The sequence below is a fragment of the Camellia sinensis genome, chromosome 10 (genome assembly GCF_055761805.1).
Source record: "Camellia sinensis isolate YWXY chromosome 10, ASM5576180v1, whole genome shotgun sequence".
In the NCBI taxonomy this organism is placed as follows: domain Eukaryota; kingdom Viridiplantae; phylum Streptophyta; class Magnoliopsida; order Ericales; family Theaceae; genus Camellia; species Camellia sinensis.
The window spans coordinates 142,351,965-142,369,235 of record NC_138970.1 but is presented as its reverse complement, the minus strand read 5'-3'; positions in this window follow the sequence as shown (position 1 = coordinate 142,369,235).

Here is a 17,271-nt window from a genome sequence, read left to right as displayed (position 1 = left end):
TAGAGATCAAAAAGACATGAGGGATAAAATATAAGGACCACTAATATAATTTGCCAATGACTTAATGAATCAAAATTGTGGCCACATGTGAAATGGTTTAGGCTTGAAAAACCAAAAAATTACCTAAAACATTTGGAACTTCAACATAAAAAAGGGCAATTTGTTGCTAGAGAGCCAATACAAACCAGTTGGTTGAGGGAGCTATTCTGGAGCCTATACAGAGGCTAATCTCTCCCTAGAGAGTTGAAATGGCTCCTAGGTCTTTTCATTCAAATTTTTATCACTTTAATATTTTATTTTCAAAATAAAACACTAGGGCTTATCTAGTAATCCCATGGGTGAACTTGATGATCTTATCATTTATTAAACTTTTACACTTCAACTCTCTTCAACTCTCTTCGACACATCTTCTCTTACATAAATTTAATCACTACTACACAAACGCCACTCCATCTCCACGCCGAGTGATTGTCCACCCTTTCTTCACTATACAAAACCATTCTCCTCCTCGTTTTAGTTGATAGAAAGTCACAAAAAAAATAATTAATTCATAATAAATTCATAAAGGATTGGACCAACCTTGGGCCTCTTATGCTGTATTTGGTTTGGGGATTTGGGGAGGGATTTGGAAAAGGAAAGGGAAAAGGTGTGTGAAACTAGGTGAAATATAGACATATTTTATTCACATTTCACCTACCTTTTCCATTTCCCTTTCCAAATCCCTCCCCAAATCCCCCAACCAAACACAGTATTAAGGTGTTTTGATCAATGGCACACGTGTGCACAATGAGTGTGTTAGCATTCATGTGAAGGATGGTCTATCGAGTGGAAAAGGTTAGTTTCCAACCTATTAGGATGAATTAATGAATGCATTAAAGATTTGGATTTTATTGCTACTTAAAGTGCCTATCATGATATGATCTATTTTGATTATGTGTATTCTTGAGTTCTTTGGATGACATTTTTCATATTTTACATGCTACATGTTTAGAATTTTCATGTTCTTGTGATTATGATAGAATTTTAGGAGTAGGGTTTATTGTTTTAATCATGACTGTTTTTTAAGGCTTCGGATTGTTTGCATGATTTTCTTTACATTATTAATTCGAAAGATCATCTTTGTATTCTAGGTTAGTTTTATTATTTCTTCCCATTTTTTTTTTTTTATCAGTATTATTTCCTCCCATTAATATCATGATGTTTGTTTTAATTTTATACATGATTCATTGTTCATTGTTGATAGCAGTCTTTGATGTAAACTAGTTTTATGATATATTGTGTTTTGAAGATTGCTAAGTCCAATTTTTCTTTTTCTTTTTCTTTTTCTTTTTTCCTTTTTTTGCATCAATTTTCCCGTGTTAAATTCCTACTTGATTTGAGTATAGCATAATCATATGGCATGACTAGGTAGTAGGCAATTCAAAATAATGCATTCTTTTTTTCTTTTCTTTTTTTAACCGAGAAAAATGATGTTTTAAAGTGTCATCAAGGCATCACGGCATCTGTAGGAGCAGATTTTAAGATAGTCGATTGCCGGTCTGATTTAGCCCAATCTATAAGAAAAGACTCATCACCGAGGCACCAATGAAATTCATCGATCACCCTAATAAGGCCAAATTTCGATCGAAATATAGTACGAGATCTCTACAAAGAACCACTAAAAATTACTCAACATTTCACATCTCCAAAAAGTCAAAATTAACTCCCTATCAAGAAACGTGAATGCCTTCACCACTGCACCACTACCTCTCCCGTCGTGCATTCTTTTATATTGGACTCAAATTTTGTACATTACTTACTAGTCTCTTTTTTCTTTTTCTTTTTCAATTAAATTCCTTATCTTTTAATTTATCTATGTGGCTAACTTTCCCCAAATTCTATGCAGGACAGGCATTCCATGTCAGTCTCTACCTCTTCTAACAAACTTTTCTTCCCTCACTGAAAATGAAAAACCTTTGTATCGTCCCTCAACCCCGCCTCTCACAATCACACAAGCACAACTTGCGACATTGAAACCCCCTTTCATACGCACTATCGTCATACGTCCTCCCTCATAGAATTTTAAAAATATATATCATTTTATACATAAAATGATCCTCAATATAAAATATATCATTATTTTTCTATCTTATATTATCTTTATTTTGCACCAAAAAACTTCATCCTATTAAAAATTATTTCTATGGTATTTAAATTTTTTTTTGTCTATATAATTTATTTATCATATTATACATACATATGTGTTTTGTATATATGGTGAAAAAAATTATTTTTCTTTTGACTCTTCCGATAATGAAATTCTATTTCTGCCTGTTTTCTAAAACGAACATAGAATTATTATAAATAGTGAAAACCAAAAATAATTTTATAAAAAAACCAAAATATTTTATTGCACTACAGTGAACCAAAAATAAAATTTAAGAAAACCAAAAATTTTGAGATACAATAGTGAAAAGCAAAAGCAATATTAACAGGGAGGGACAATTTTTTTGTTAGATTTGATCTATACCCTCACCACTTATACTGATAGGCTAGGCCCTTGTTTTCATTTTTTAGAAAATACTTTTCAAAAAATTTTACTTTCTTATTTTTCTTGTTTTTTTATTTTTACTGAATTTTTTTAATATTTTAAGCAATTTTTTTACTTTTTAGACACACCTAATATAAATACACTTAAAAAGTAAAATAATTGTAAAAAAGATCTTTTAAAAATTCACTAAATACCAAAAATATAAAAAAAAAATACAAGAATTCAGTACATTTTTTATATTTTTATGTATTTATTAATTTTTTAAAATATTTTTCACAAATTTTTTACTTTTTAGATACATCTAACTAAAGTACATCTAAAAAAATAAAAAAAATGTTTAAAATTTTAAAAATATTCACTAAAAACAAAAGAATACGAAAACCAAAAAACTCAATTTTCAAAAAACTTAATTCAGAAAACTCAAACCAAACACATTGGTTAAGTAAAATTTAAAACATTATTTTTTATAGAATTACAACTTCCAGTTAAAAGAAAAAGAAAAAAAAAAATTGTTACAACTTAAAGTTGGGATTTTTTTTTATCTCAAAACATAATATAAATTTAAAAAGTTTTTAAAATAAAATTTTGATTAGGTAAGATACTTAATTAATTTATTATATTTTAATTTTATAATCTTTTCAAAGGATTAGATAAGTTTGTATTAAATATTTTAATAATTTAATAGATTCAATAGATAATTTAGAAATTAAATAAATTTTTATTTATATATTTTACAAATTCAATAATTTCAATCGAAATTTTAAAAACTAAATAAATTAAATAAACAATTTGACAATAGTTCAAGAATGAAAAGTAAAATTAACACTTTTCAATAAAATTGGTTTCTTCCCGTGTTTTAACAGACATTTTTTCAATTTATTTAAAAAAAAACAAGCACAAGCACAGAATAATTATCTAATTTTTCAGAAATTGAACAGTGACAATGTACCCACCATCTAATAGAAATGAGTTGTGTAGCTGGAAAAAAAAGAAAACAGAAACAGTATGAAAAAATAATAAAAAACACTACTGGTTAAAAAACTTGATATTTTTTGCAACAGTTTCGCTATAGACCCCCACAGAAACCCAATCCCCACCACCCCCACTAATGTGGCAAGTGTTCCTTGGCATGTGAGTAAGAATTGTAGTGGGAAAGGATGTGATACACGCACATGTGAGGAAAAAAACAAACAAACAAACAAAAAATATAGTGGGGAACCCAAACTCAAAACATATTTCCCTCTTTTCCTCTTCCCTCTTCCCTCATCCGTCCTCCCATGTGTAGACGCAAAAATGGAGTGTCTACACCCTGTCGCCGTCCATAGCTCTCCTCTGTCGCCGGCCATAACTCTCCTCTATCGACGGCCGTAGCTCTCTGGGAACTCTTTCTATAACTCTTCTCCATCTCTGTCTCTCGCTCTCCGCAATCTTCAGCTGCTTCTCTTTCTCGCACGTGCTCTAGATCGCAGTTTCTCAAGTAAACTTTTTTCCCCCAGCTTTCTATCCATATCAGTTAGGGATTTATCAGTATAATCCATTACAAGCAAATCAAAAAATGGGCAACGACACTTGTATATATGATGATTTGGGCTTTTTGATGCTTTTGAATAGATTTTTGATGTGTTTGGGCATTGTGTTGTAGCTTGTATATATAATGTGCTTTGTTTCTTGACTTTATTGAATCTATCATGGCAAATCAAAGTCTTATCTCTTGGATTGAATTTGGGTGAATCTAAGAGTCCTATCTCTTGAGTTTTGCAGTTAAAATTCTACTTGATTTGTTAGGTTAGATTGCCAATTTTTTTTTTTTATTTGTTTCCAGTTTGCCTTTACTTATTTCCAGTTTGACACATTGTACACTGGTTTCCAGTTTTTGAGTTTTCCATTTAAAATTCTACTTGGTTTCCAGTCAAAATTCTATTTGACATATTATTCACTATGTTTGGTTTCATTTTTTTGAATTATTTTTTAGAAAAGTGATTTGAAAACTTTGTTTTGAAAATGGATATATGTTTGGTTTTCAAAAAATGCACTATGCAATTTCAAATTTCCCTCCAAAAATTGAGAGAGAGGGCTAGATACATTGACTAATTAAAAAAAAAATTGTCACATTCTGAAAAAGATTCTGAAAAGTTGTCAAATTTGTCAAATGTCCCTCCAAAATTCAAATTTTCCTCCAAAAATTGAGAGAGAGGGCTGGATATATTGACCAATTAAAAATAAATAAAATTTGTCACATTCTGAAAAAGATTTTGAAAAGTTGTCAAATTTGTCATATTCCAAAAATTTGTCAAATTTTCCTCCAAAAGTTATACCAAGATTCTGAAAATTTTATCCCATTTTCAAAATAACCAAACAAAAGCTTTACCAAACCAAACCAAGCCTTCAGTTCTATCAAATGGGGTCGATTACATGAATCCCTCTTCTCCATGCAGCCTTATCAAAGGCCATTTCATTAGTCAAATTAAGTAGATCCATATCTTTATTTACAACGCTAGGCAACGTTAATCTAGGCCTATCCCGTCCCCTAACACTTCCATCTACCGTTACAGCATCGCATCTCGATTACAGCATCGCATCTCTTCACTACTGCCTCTGTTGGTCTCCGTTGAATATGACCAAACCATCTCAATCGATTCTCTCTCAACTTATCTTCTATCGGTACTACTCCTACCCATTTCCGAGTACACTCATTCCTAATTCTGTCTTGTCTAGTCTTGCCACACATCCACCTTAGCATCCTCATCTCAGCCACACTCATCTTATCTATATGTTGTTTCTTGGTTGCCCAACACTCCATCCCATACAACATCGCTGGTCTAATAGTCGTTCTATAAAACTTACCTTTTAGTCTAGTGGGTATTCGTTTATCGCACAGTACCCCAGACACACTTCTCCACTTACACTGTCCCGCCTTAATCCTATGAGCCACATCCACATCAATCTCTCTTGCTGTTGTGATAATCGAACCTAAATAACGAAAATGTTCACTCTTAGGCAGTTCTTGGTTCTCAATCTTCACTTCTCCTCTGCTTTCATTGTTATTGTTATTATATTTACACTCCATGTACTTTGTCTTAATTCTCTTTATCCGGAATCCTTTAGATTCAAGAGTTTTTCTCCAAATCTCCAACTTTGTGTTAACTCCCTCTCTAGTCTCATTCACTAGCACGATATCGTCTGCAAAAAGCATACATCATGGCATGCCATCTTGAATATTTCTCGTCAAGTCATCCATAACTAAAGCAAAAAGATAAGAACTTAAGGTAGATCTTTAATGTAACCCTATAGTGATAGGAAATTTATTTGTCTCCCCAACAGGCGATCTAATAGTGGTCACCACTCCTTCATACATGTCCCTAATCACATCAACGTAACCTTTTGTCACTGCTTTCTTCTCTAATACCCACCATATTATATCTCGGGACACTCTAACATATGCTTTCTCATGGTCGATAAACGCCATATGAATGTCTTTTTTCTTTTCTCTATACTTTTCTATTACTCTCCTCAAAAGATAGATCGCTTTTATTGTTGACCTGCCAACATAAATTCAAATTGATTCTCTAACACCTCTGTTATAAAATATAAAAAAAAATAAGATTATTAAAAAAATGGATTTAAAAAAATGGAACCAAACATGATAATTTGTTTTCTAATTACTATATGCTCATCATGGTTTTATTCCATCCTCCAACATTTTGAAATCAAGCAGCCTATAATAATCATCCTGAAATCATTCTATTTCTATTTCAATTTCAATTCTGAAAGTGGAAGAATGGAGGTTGATTCAAATGGTGGTGACAATCCTTTAGTAAATGAGAGTGAAGAAGTTGAAGAACCTAAGAAGGGTATGTGTTTTAGCTCAAGGAAAGAAGTGTACACATTTTATGGAAAATATGCTAAGCATGTTGGATTTTCTATAACTCATAGAGCGCAACATTTTGGAGATGATAGGCAATGAAAATACTTTGCAATTGAATATTCTCAAGTAGGGAAGAGAAAAAAGAAATCAGAAGTCAACCCTCTAAAACCATCTTTGTCCACAAAAATTAGTTGCAAAGCAAGGGTACGAGCTAATCTACAAAAGGATGGGAGATACATGTTAATCACAGTTAACCTTGAGCATAATCATGATTTGATTCCCACCGACTCACGTTATTTTGCAATGAATAAGAAAATTCTTACTATTGTGAAGAAATGATTAGAAATTAATGATCACGTAGGGATTGTGGTGTCTAGCAACTATCATTCAACAGTTGTTGAAGCAGGGGGATACAGTCATTGACATTTGATGAGCGACATGCAAGGAATTACATTGAGAGAGCAAGAAGATTGAGGCTTGGGGAAGGTGATGCCGAATCACTTCAAAGTTATTTTATGAGGATACAAGCACATAGTGAAAGATTCTTTTATATGATTGATGTTGATAAGGAGTTTCGCATTAGAAACTTGTTTTGGGCTGATGCAAGGAGTCGGGCGACTTACGAAGTGTCATAACCCGAACCCGCCCCCATGGGTTAAGGACATAACCGGCCAGTAATCGTGGGATTACCTATGGCCTCAAACCAAACCAAACGTATATTAACAAAGTTAACGGGGGCCAAACGGAAGCAATTTAAAAATTTTGTCCTTAGAGCTGTGCTTACATGGCACGTCAAACAAGTCATACATATAAACATTAATAACTCACAACAAAATTGCAGTATCAAAAAGTTATGTACAGACAAGATCATCCAAAACTAAGTCAACCCATGAACTATATACAGACATATACAAAGGCTCCGCCAACGTGACAACATAAAACAAAATAACAAAGGCGAAGGCGAGTCTCATGCGTGAGACACATAGGCTGACTTTCCAAAACTCGGTTGTCCCATACAGACTTCACTGGGGCTGGGTCTGAACCTCTCTTGGCTCACCTACAAACACATAAATGAACGTGAGCGGAAGCCCAGTGAATAATATCAAATAAGGAAAATACATTGGAACATTATACAGTAGACGGCCTTTGGCTCAATTCATTCATGTCAAACTGGCCCTTGGCCCTTTTCGAACGTTTATATCAGACTGGCCTTTTTGGCCTTATCAAACTTTCGTATCACACTGGCCTTTCGGCCCTTCCAACTTGTCATATCAAACTGGCATTTAAGCCTTTCAAACTTGTCATATCAGACTGGCACTTAAGCCTTTCAAACTTGTCATATCATATTGGTTTTTAAGCCTTTCAAACTTGTCATATCAGACTGGCATTTAAGCCTCTCAAAATTGTCATATCAAACTGGCATTTAAGCCCTTCAAACTTGTTATGTCAAGCTGGCATTTAAGCCTCTCAAACTTGTCATAATAAACTGGCATTTAAGCCTTTCAAACTTGTCCACCATTCAAAATTAATGAACTTTACAAAACTTACATAGAAGTAAGCAATTGGACAACAATATGTATTTCAGCTATTACTCACAGTGATCGGTTGGTTGGTTTGCCCTGGAGCTCGACCCTACACATTTCATGAACACAAAAGGGTCACCAACAATTCAATCCGTTCTTTAATTTACATTTTCCTCTTTAGGCTTCATTCTTATCTCTTTAATTCAATCACAATGCTCAAAGTATGCCTACGAGTGATTAGAAATGAAAGAGGACGGAAAACGAAACAAAGAACGCATAAACAAAATTTCGAAAAACAGGGTCCCCGCTCGAGCGTGGACTTACCCGCTCGAGCGGACCCGTAAGACCAGCAAAAGTACTGGTTGCATCAAAAATACGCTCGAGCGTGAATTAGGGCGCTCGAGCGAAAGGCCTGTCTAAATAGCTCCCCCGCTCGAGCATGAATTACCCCACTCGAGCGGACACCAAGTCTGCAAAAAGTACTAGGAGCATGTATTTCCCGCTCGAGCGGAAGTTACCCCGCTTGAACGGACATCAAAATTCTGGAAATCCCAGATTGTGTTCTTGAGTTTCATTTCGACTTTCAACTAACAATTCATGCATTTTATAGCTCCAATTCCACATATACTTGTACTAACATGGTATAAACACCAAAACACATCATCATGGAGCTCAATTTCAAAGATTTAACACAAGCATGGCTCAAATTGACACCAAACTCAATTCTAACATACACATTTATGCATTCAAAGCTCTTATCTTCATAGATTGTACATGCATGTGATGTCTAGCTCCCATTCTCAACTTAGATGATACCGATGGTGATTATACACGAGCTTCAACTACAAATTTACATGGATTTCAACCAAATTGCAACATGAATCATGTAATTCAAACTCAATTATGCAAATTCCAAACAATTGCATACATGCATGTATATATGGTCTTCCAATTCAACAAAGCAAATTCAAAAAATGCTCTTGACCATTAATTAACTTTGAACACACAAGATTACACCTTAAACTCATGAATTCAAGAATCAATGCTTACCTAGAATCCCAATTTATGGTTAATTCTTGAACTAGACTTCAAATCTCCAAGCTTGAGTCAAAATTTACACAATTCTCTCCCTCTCTCTCTCTCTAACAGCCGGCCCTCTCCTTTCTTTCTTAGAGTTGATCAGCCAAAGTCATGTAAAAGGAGGGAATTGAACTTTATAAGGCTTATAGCATAGCCCCACTCATATACACTATTTTAACATAAAATAGTTGAGCATTAAATCATTAATTAAATCTGATTAATTTGACCCGAAACAGTTTTCAATTAAATTTCACCGTAGGTTCTAAAAATTATGCCAAACTCAATGGCGTAATCAATTTCGGATTCTGTGGCCGATAAGGCCCTCAATTTAATTTCCAAAGAAAATAATCGAACAGATATTCTTACGGTGAACAGATAGAAATTCAAAACCAGATATTTTCACATAATGGTGCACACAATCATATCAAAACACATAATCACATTCATATTAAGGATCAATTAACATATTACGGAACAAGGGTATCACGGTCTTCTCCCCTTCAGGAAGTTTGGTCCTCCAAACTTAATTTACCTTCGTCGGGAAACAAATGTGGATAGCGTAGTCGCATTTCCTCCTCTTTTTTCCACGTGGAATCCATCCCATAGTGTTCTTTCCATTCCACTTTCACCATTGGGATGGACTTGCTTCTCAATTGTTTCACTTGCCGATCAACGATTCGTTCCGGCCATTCAGCGTACTCCATATTCTCATCAATAGCTACCCGGTGATAATCAATCACATGAAACGGGTCTCGGAGGTAACCCCTCAACATCGACACGTGGAACACATTATGTATTTGCTCAAATCCCAGTGGCAAAGCAACTCTATAAGCAACTGGACCGAGCCTTTCCAAAATCTGAAACGGCCCAATGTAATGGGGTGACAACTTGCCTTTCTTTCCAAACCTGACTTGGCCTTTCATTGGTGACACACGGATGAACACATGGTCACCGATCTCATACTCAAGAGGTCTCCTTCGAACATCCGCATAGTTCTTTTGTCGGTCCTGAGCTGTCTTGAGCCTTTGACAGATAGTCTTGATTTTCTCAGAGGTGTCTTGCACAATTTCAGGCCTAAGCAAAGCTCTATCCCCGATCTCTGTCCAACAAATAGGTGATCTACACCTCCTACCATACAAAGCCTCGTATGGTGCCATACTGATACTAGAGTGGAAGCTATTATTATAAACAAATTCTGCAAGTGGCAAATAGTCTTCCTAACTCTCCTGAAAATCCAAAGCACACATCCAAAGCATATCTTCCAAAGTCTGTATTGTTCGTTCTGATTGCCCATCTGTCTGTGGGTGGTATGCAGTACTGAATCTCAATTCTATTCCCATAGCTTCCTGTAAACTCTTCCACAATCTAGATACAAATTTCGGATCTCTATCCGACACAATGGGTACCGGAACTCCGTGTAAACGGACAATCTCCTCAACATAAATAGTAGCCAATCTATAAGCATTAAACGTAGTTCTAACTGGCAGAAAATGTGTAGATTTAGTCAGTCTATCAACTACAACTCAAATAGAATCCATACCTCGAGAAGTCCGAGGTAGGCCAACAATGAAATCCATAGTCACGTGTTCCCATTTCCATTCAGGAATAGGGAGAGGTTCAAGTAGACCGCCTGGTTTCTGATGTTCAACTTTGACTTGCTGACACTGGAGACACTTGGACACATATTCTGCAATCTCTTTCTTCATCTTCGGCCACCAATAGGTTTGTTTCAAATCCCGATACATTTTATTATTGCCCGGATGCATAGCAAATACGGATCTGTAGACTTCATCTAAAACCCTCTTCTTTAGTTCCGGAATATCTGGGATACACATTCTGTTCCGAAACCTCAACACTTCATTCTCAATGCTAAACTATGCCTTCGGATTTGTCTCAAATTCATCAATCACTTTCTTGAGGAATTCATCCTCCTTCTGTTTCTGCTTGATTTCATCAATAATCGCCGGCTCGGCTGTAATAGCGGCTATCAATCCACCATGTTCACACATTACCACTTCGATTTCAGATTTCTCAAAATCTTGCAGAATCTCCTTCTGTTCAGTAAGCAACCAAGCCACACTTCCTGTTGATTTTCTGCTCAAGGCATCAACAAATGTATTGGCTTTCCCGGGGTGGTACTGAATCTCAAGATCATAGTCTTTTATCAGCTCAAGCCATCTCCTCTGTCGCATATTCAACTCCTTCTGCGTGAAGAAGTATTTCAGACTTTTGTGATCCGTGTAAACTTCACACTTTGCCTCATATAGATAATGCCGCCAAATTTTCAAAGCAAAAACAACTACAGCCAGTTCTAGGTCATGTGTTGGATAACTCTTCTCGTGTGGCCTCAACTGTCGAGAGGCGTAAGCAATAACCTTTCCGTTCTGCATTTACACACAACCCAAACATTTATAAGATGCATCACTGAAAATCACAAAATTTTCCATACCTAAAGGTAGTGTCAAAATCGGTGCGGTGGTCAGTCTTGTTTTCAATTCATGAAAGGATGATTCCCTTTCATCGTTCCACTCAAAAGGTTACCCCTTGCGTGTCAGTTGGGTAAGAGGCACAGCTATTTTTGAAAAAACCTTCACAAACCTCTTGTAGTACCCAACTAAACCCATAAAATTGTGACCTTCTGTTACATTGGTCGGTGTAGGCCAATTTATAATTGCCTCTATTTTGTGTGGGTCCACTGAAATCCCTTCTCTGTTAATCACATGCCCTAAGAAAATAACTTCATCCAACCAAAACTCACATTTCTTTAGTTTAGCAAACAATTTCCTTTCCCTAAGTATTTGCAGGACAGTTCTCAAATGTTGTTCATGTTCAAATCTATCTTTAAAGTATATCAAAATGTCATCAATAAAGACTAAGACAAATTCATCAAGGTAGGTCTTAAAAATACGGTTCATTAAGTCCATAAATGCTGCCAAAGCATTAGTCACTCCAAATGGCATAACAAGAAACTCAAAATGATCATACCTTGTTCTAAACGCTGTTTTCTCAACATCTTCTGCCTTTACTTTCAACTGATGGTACCCGGACCTCAAATCAATCTTGAAAAACACCTGTGATCCCTACAACTGGTCAAATAAATCATCAATACGGGGTAAGGGGTATTTGTTCTTTATTGTTACCTTATTCAATTCCTGGTAATCAATGCACAAATGCAAGGTTCCATCCTTCTTTTTCACAAATAATACTGGTGCACCCCAAGGCGAAGTGCTAGGTCGGATAAACCCCTTGTCAAGCAAGTCTTGCAACTGTTCTTTCAATTCTTTCATTTCGATAGTAGTCATTCTGTAGGGAGCTTTAGAAATAGGTTGGGTGCCTGGCATAGTCTCAATTGTAAACTCTATCTCCCTGTCTACCAATTCCCCTGGCAATTCATTTGGAAATACATCCGGAAATTCTCTAACAATAGGGATATCATTCAATTCAACAGTCACAGATTGTTCAGTCAACACATAGCACAAATAACCCTGGCACCCTTTTGTGATTAGTTTACATGCTTTCATTGCAGATATCAAATAAGGTGGAGGCACTACCCCATTTCCCACAAACACAATTTCATTCTGTTCTGGCGGTTTAAACACAACTCGTTTTGTCACACAATCTATGGTGGCATAATATTTGGTCAACCAATCCATTCCCAAAATTACGTCAAAATATCTAAAGTTCAAGGGCAGCAAATCTACATATAGGATAGCATCCTCAACACAAATCTCATAAAATCGGTATATAGATTCACACAACATAGATTCCCCGGATGGAGCAGATATACATAGCAGATATGGCAGTTATTCTAAGGGTCTATTCAGTCTAGATGCGAATGCATATATCACAAAAGAGTGTGTGGATCCAGAGTCAATTAACATAAAAGCATCCTGATTACATATAGAAATAGTACCTGAGACAACTGCGTTGGCATTCCGTGTATCGCCTGGAACAAGCGCAAAAACTCTCCCCTATCTCACGGTATCCCCGGTGGTAGCGGATCTCAAAGTGTTTCCTGGCTTTGGGATCGATGCAGTGGAACTAGCAGCTTTTTTTCCTCCATTTTGATTACAATCTCTGGCCATGTGCCCTGGTTTGCCACACTTGAAACAGGCCCCTGACACACGGTAACAGACCCCACGGAGCCTTTTGCTGCAAATGTTGCACATGGGAGATGTGTCTTGGGAAGAATTCGAGGTATTTGAGGAGCCCGTATTTTGTTTTTTCAGAAACTTCTTCTTTGAAAAGAAGCCTTGTCTTTTGTTACCTTTCCATTCTGTTGTTATTGGCTTGGCTTGTCTAGCTATGTTGGCCTCTAATATGATGGCCCTGTCTAGCACTCCAATGTAGGTTTCTAGCTTTAGGACATTCACTCTTTCAAGGATGTCACTTTAAGTCCACCTTCAAAATGTCTCGCCTTCTTATAGTCTGTATCAATCACATGTGGCGCAAACCTGGCCAATTCAGTGAATTTGGCCTCGTACTCAGCCATTGTCATACTGTCTTGCTTTAATTCCATAAATTCTGCCACTTTTCTATCCCGAACACACTGCGGGAAGTACTTGTCGTAGAAAATTTCTAGAAATTTTTCCCAGTCAGCGTCTTTGTAACTCTCACGCATTAACATCCACCATCTTCTTGCTTCGTCCTCTAGCATAAAGATGGCTAGAAGCACTTTCTGTGTCTCCGAACACGGGAACATTTCAAATAGTTTTTTGATCCCGAGAACCCAAGCTTTAGCTTTCAAAGGATCTAGTCCGCCATGGAACTGTGGTGGTTTTATTTTCTTGAACTCTTTGGTGAGGGCTGTGATTCGGTCATCATTCTGATTATCCGACACAGGAGGTGCCGGAGGTGAAGGTGGCGAATGTGGTTGCTACCACTGTTGTTGCCATTGTTGTTGCCACTCATGTTGCTGTCTCAAAGTTTCTGTCATTTCCTGTATCAGTCTTTCCATTCTGTCCAGTCTGGCAGTAGAAGATTCCTCTATCTCATCACCCCTTGTCCTCACCATCTGATTAAACTTGCATTATAGTTTATACAAAAGTTCACAAATATGCTTGTAACAAAAGCATACATATTCATTTAATTGTAATGCAAGTAAATCACAAATTATAACACATAGTTGTTCGTATTAAAACAGTTAAGCACATTCTCAATGCTTTCAAATTCATACTTATGAATGCATCCTAGATCTTTTATAGACGCTTAATGCTCTTTTGGACAAGTGTATGAGTTATTAACTCATGCTCTGATACCACTCTGTCATAACCCGAACCCGCCGCTGTGGGTTAAGGACATAACCGGTCAGTAATCGTGAGATTACCTACGGCCTCAAACCAAACCAAACGTATATTAACAGAGTTAATGGGGGCCAAACGGAAGTAATTTAAAAACTTTGTCCTTAGAGCTGTGCTTACATGGCACGTCAAACAAGTCATACATATAAACATTAATAACTCACAACGAAATTACAGTATCAAAAAGTTATGTACAGACAGGATCATCCAAAACTAAATCAACCCATGAACTACATACAGACATATACAAAGGCTCCGCCAACGTGACAACATAAAACAAAATAACAAAGGCGAAGGCGAGTCTCATGCGTGAGACACATAGGCTGACTTTCCAAAACTCGGTTGTCCCATACAGACTTCACTGGGGCTGGGTCTGAACCTCTCTTGGCTCACCTACAAACACATGAATGAACGTGAGCGGAAGCCCAGTGAATAATATCAAATAAGGAAAATACATTGGAACATTATACAGTAGACGGCCTTTGGCTCAATTCATTCATGTCAAACTGGCCCTTGGCCCTTTTCGAACGTTTATATCAGACTGGCCTTTTTGGCCTTATCAAACTTTCGTATCACACTGGCCTTTCGGCCCTTCCAACTTGTCATATCAAACTGGCATTTAAGCCTTTCAAACTTGTCATATCAGACTGGCACTTAAGCCTTTCAAACTTGTCATATCATATTGGTTTTTAAGCCTTTCAAACTTGTCATATCAGACTGGCATTTAAGCCTCTCAAAATTGTCATATCAAACTGGCATTTAAGCCCTTCAAACTTGTTATGTCAAGCTGGCATTTAAGCCTCTCAAACTTGTCGTAATAAACTGGCATTTAAGCCTTTCAAACTTGTCCACCATTCAAAATTAATGAACTTTACAAAACTTACATAGAAGTAAGCAATTGGACAACAATATGTATTTCAGCTATTACTCACAGTGATCGGTTGGTTGGTTTGCCCTGGAGCTCGACCCTACACATTTCATGAACACAAAAGGGTCACCAACAATTCAATCCGTTCTTTAATTTACATTTTCCTCTTTAGGCTTCATTCTTATTTCTTTAATTCAATCACAATGCTCAAAGTATGCCTACGAGTGATTAGAAGTGAAAGAGGACGGAAAACGAAACAAAGAACGCATAAACAAAATTTCGAAAAACAGGGTCCCCGCTCGAGCGTGGACTTACCCGCTTGAGTAGACCCGTAAGGCCTGCAAAAGTACTAGTTGCATCAAAAATACGCTCGAGCGTGAATTAGGGCGCTCGAGCGAAAGGCCTGTCTAAATAACTCCCCCGCTCAAGCGTGAATTACCCCGCTCGAGCGGACACCAAGTCTGCAAAAAGTACTAGGAGCATGTATTTCCCGCTCGAGCAGACATCAAAATTCTGGAAATCCCAGATTGTGTACTTGAGTTTCATTTCGACTTTCAACTAACAATTCGTGCATTTTATAGCTCCAATTCCACATATACTTGTACTAACATGGTATAAACACCAAAACACATTATCATAGAGCTCAATTTCAAGGATTTAACACATGCATGGCTCAAATTGACACCAAACTCAATTCTAGCATACACATTTATGCATTCAAGGCTCTTATCTTCATAGATTGTACATGCACGTAATGTCTAGCTCCCATTCCCAACTTAGATGATACCAATGGTGATTACACATGAGCTTCAACTACAGATTTACATGGATTTCAACCAAATTGCAACATGAATCATGTAATTCAAGCTCAATTATGCAAATTCCAAACAATTACATACATGCATGTATATATGGTCTTCTAATTCAACAAAGCAAATTCAAAACATGCTCTTGACCATTAATTAACTTTGAATACACAAGATTACACCTTAAACTCATGAATTCAAGAATCAATGCTTACCTAGAAGCCCAATCTATGGTTAATTCTTGAACTAGACTTCAAATCTCCAAGCTTGAGTCAAAATTTACACAATTCTCTCCCTCTATCTCTCTAACAGCCGGCCCTCTCCTTTTTTTCTTAGAGTTGATCAGACAAAGTCATGTAAAAGGAGGGAATTGAACTTTATAAGGCTTATAGTATAGCCCCACTCATATACACTATTTTAACATAAAATAGTTGAGTATTAAATCATTAATTAAATCTGATTAATTTGACCCGAATCAGTTTTCAATTAAATTTCACCGTAGGTTCTAAAAATTATGCCAAACTCAACGGCGTAATCAATTTCGGGTTCTGTGGCCGATAAAGCCCTCAATTTAATTTCCAAAGCAAATAATCGAATAGATATTCCTACGGTGAACAAATAGAAATTCAAAACCACATATTTTCACATAATGGTGCACACAATCATATCAAAACACATAATCACATTCATATTAAGGATCAATTAACATATTACGGAATAGGGGTATCACATGAAGCATTTGGAGATGTTGTTTCATTTGGTACAACTTATCTCACGAACAAATATGACATGCCATTTGATCCATTTGTATGAGTTAATCACCATGGACAGTCCATTTTGCTTGGTTGTGGATTGTTATCTACTGAAGACACTAACACATTTGTTTGGCTATTCAAGTCGTGGTTAAGTTGCATGTCAGATCATCCTCCAAAAGCTATCATAACTGATCAGTGCAGAGCTATGCAAAATGCTATAGAAATTGTCTTTTCACAGGCTCAATATCGATGGTGCTTATGGCATATAATGAAAAAAATTCTAGAGAAATTGAAAGGATATTCTCAATATGAACTCATAAAGTTGGCTATGCAAAATGTAATTTATGGCTGTTTGACAAGAGATTAATTTGAGAATAAATGGGAAGAGATGCTTACAAAATTCAATCTTCATGATAATGAGTGGTTCGGAGTGTTATATGATGAGTGGCATCAATGGGTTCCTGTCTACGTTAAAGACGTTTTTTGGGATGGCATGTCAACTACATAACGAAGTGAAAGCATAAATGCAGTTTTTTATGGAAAT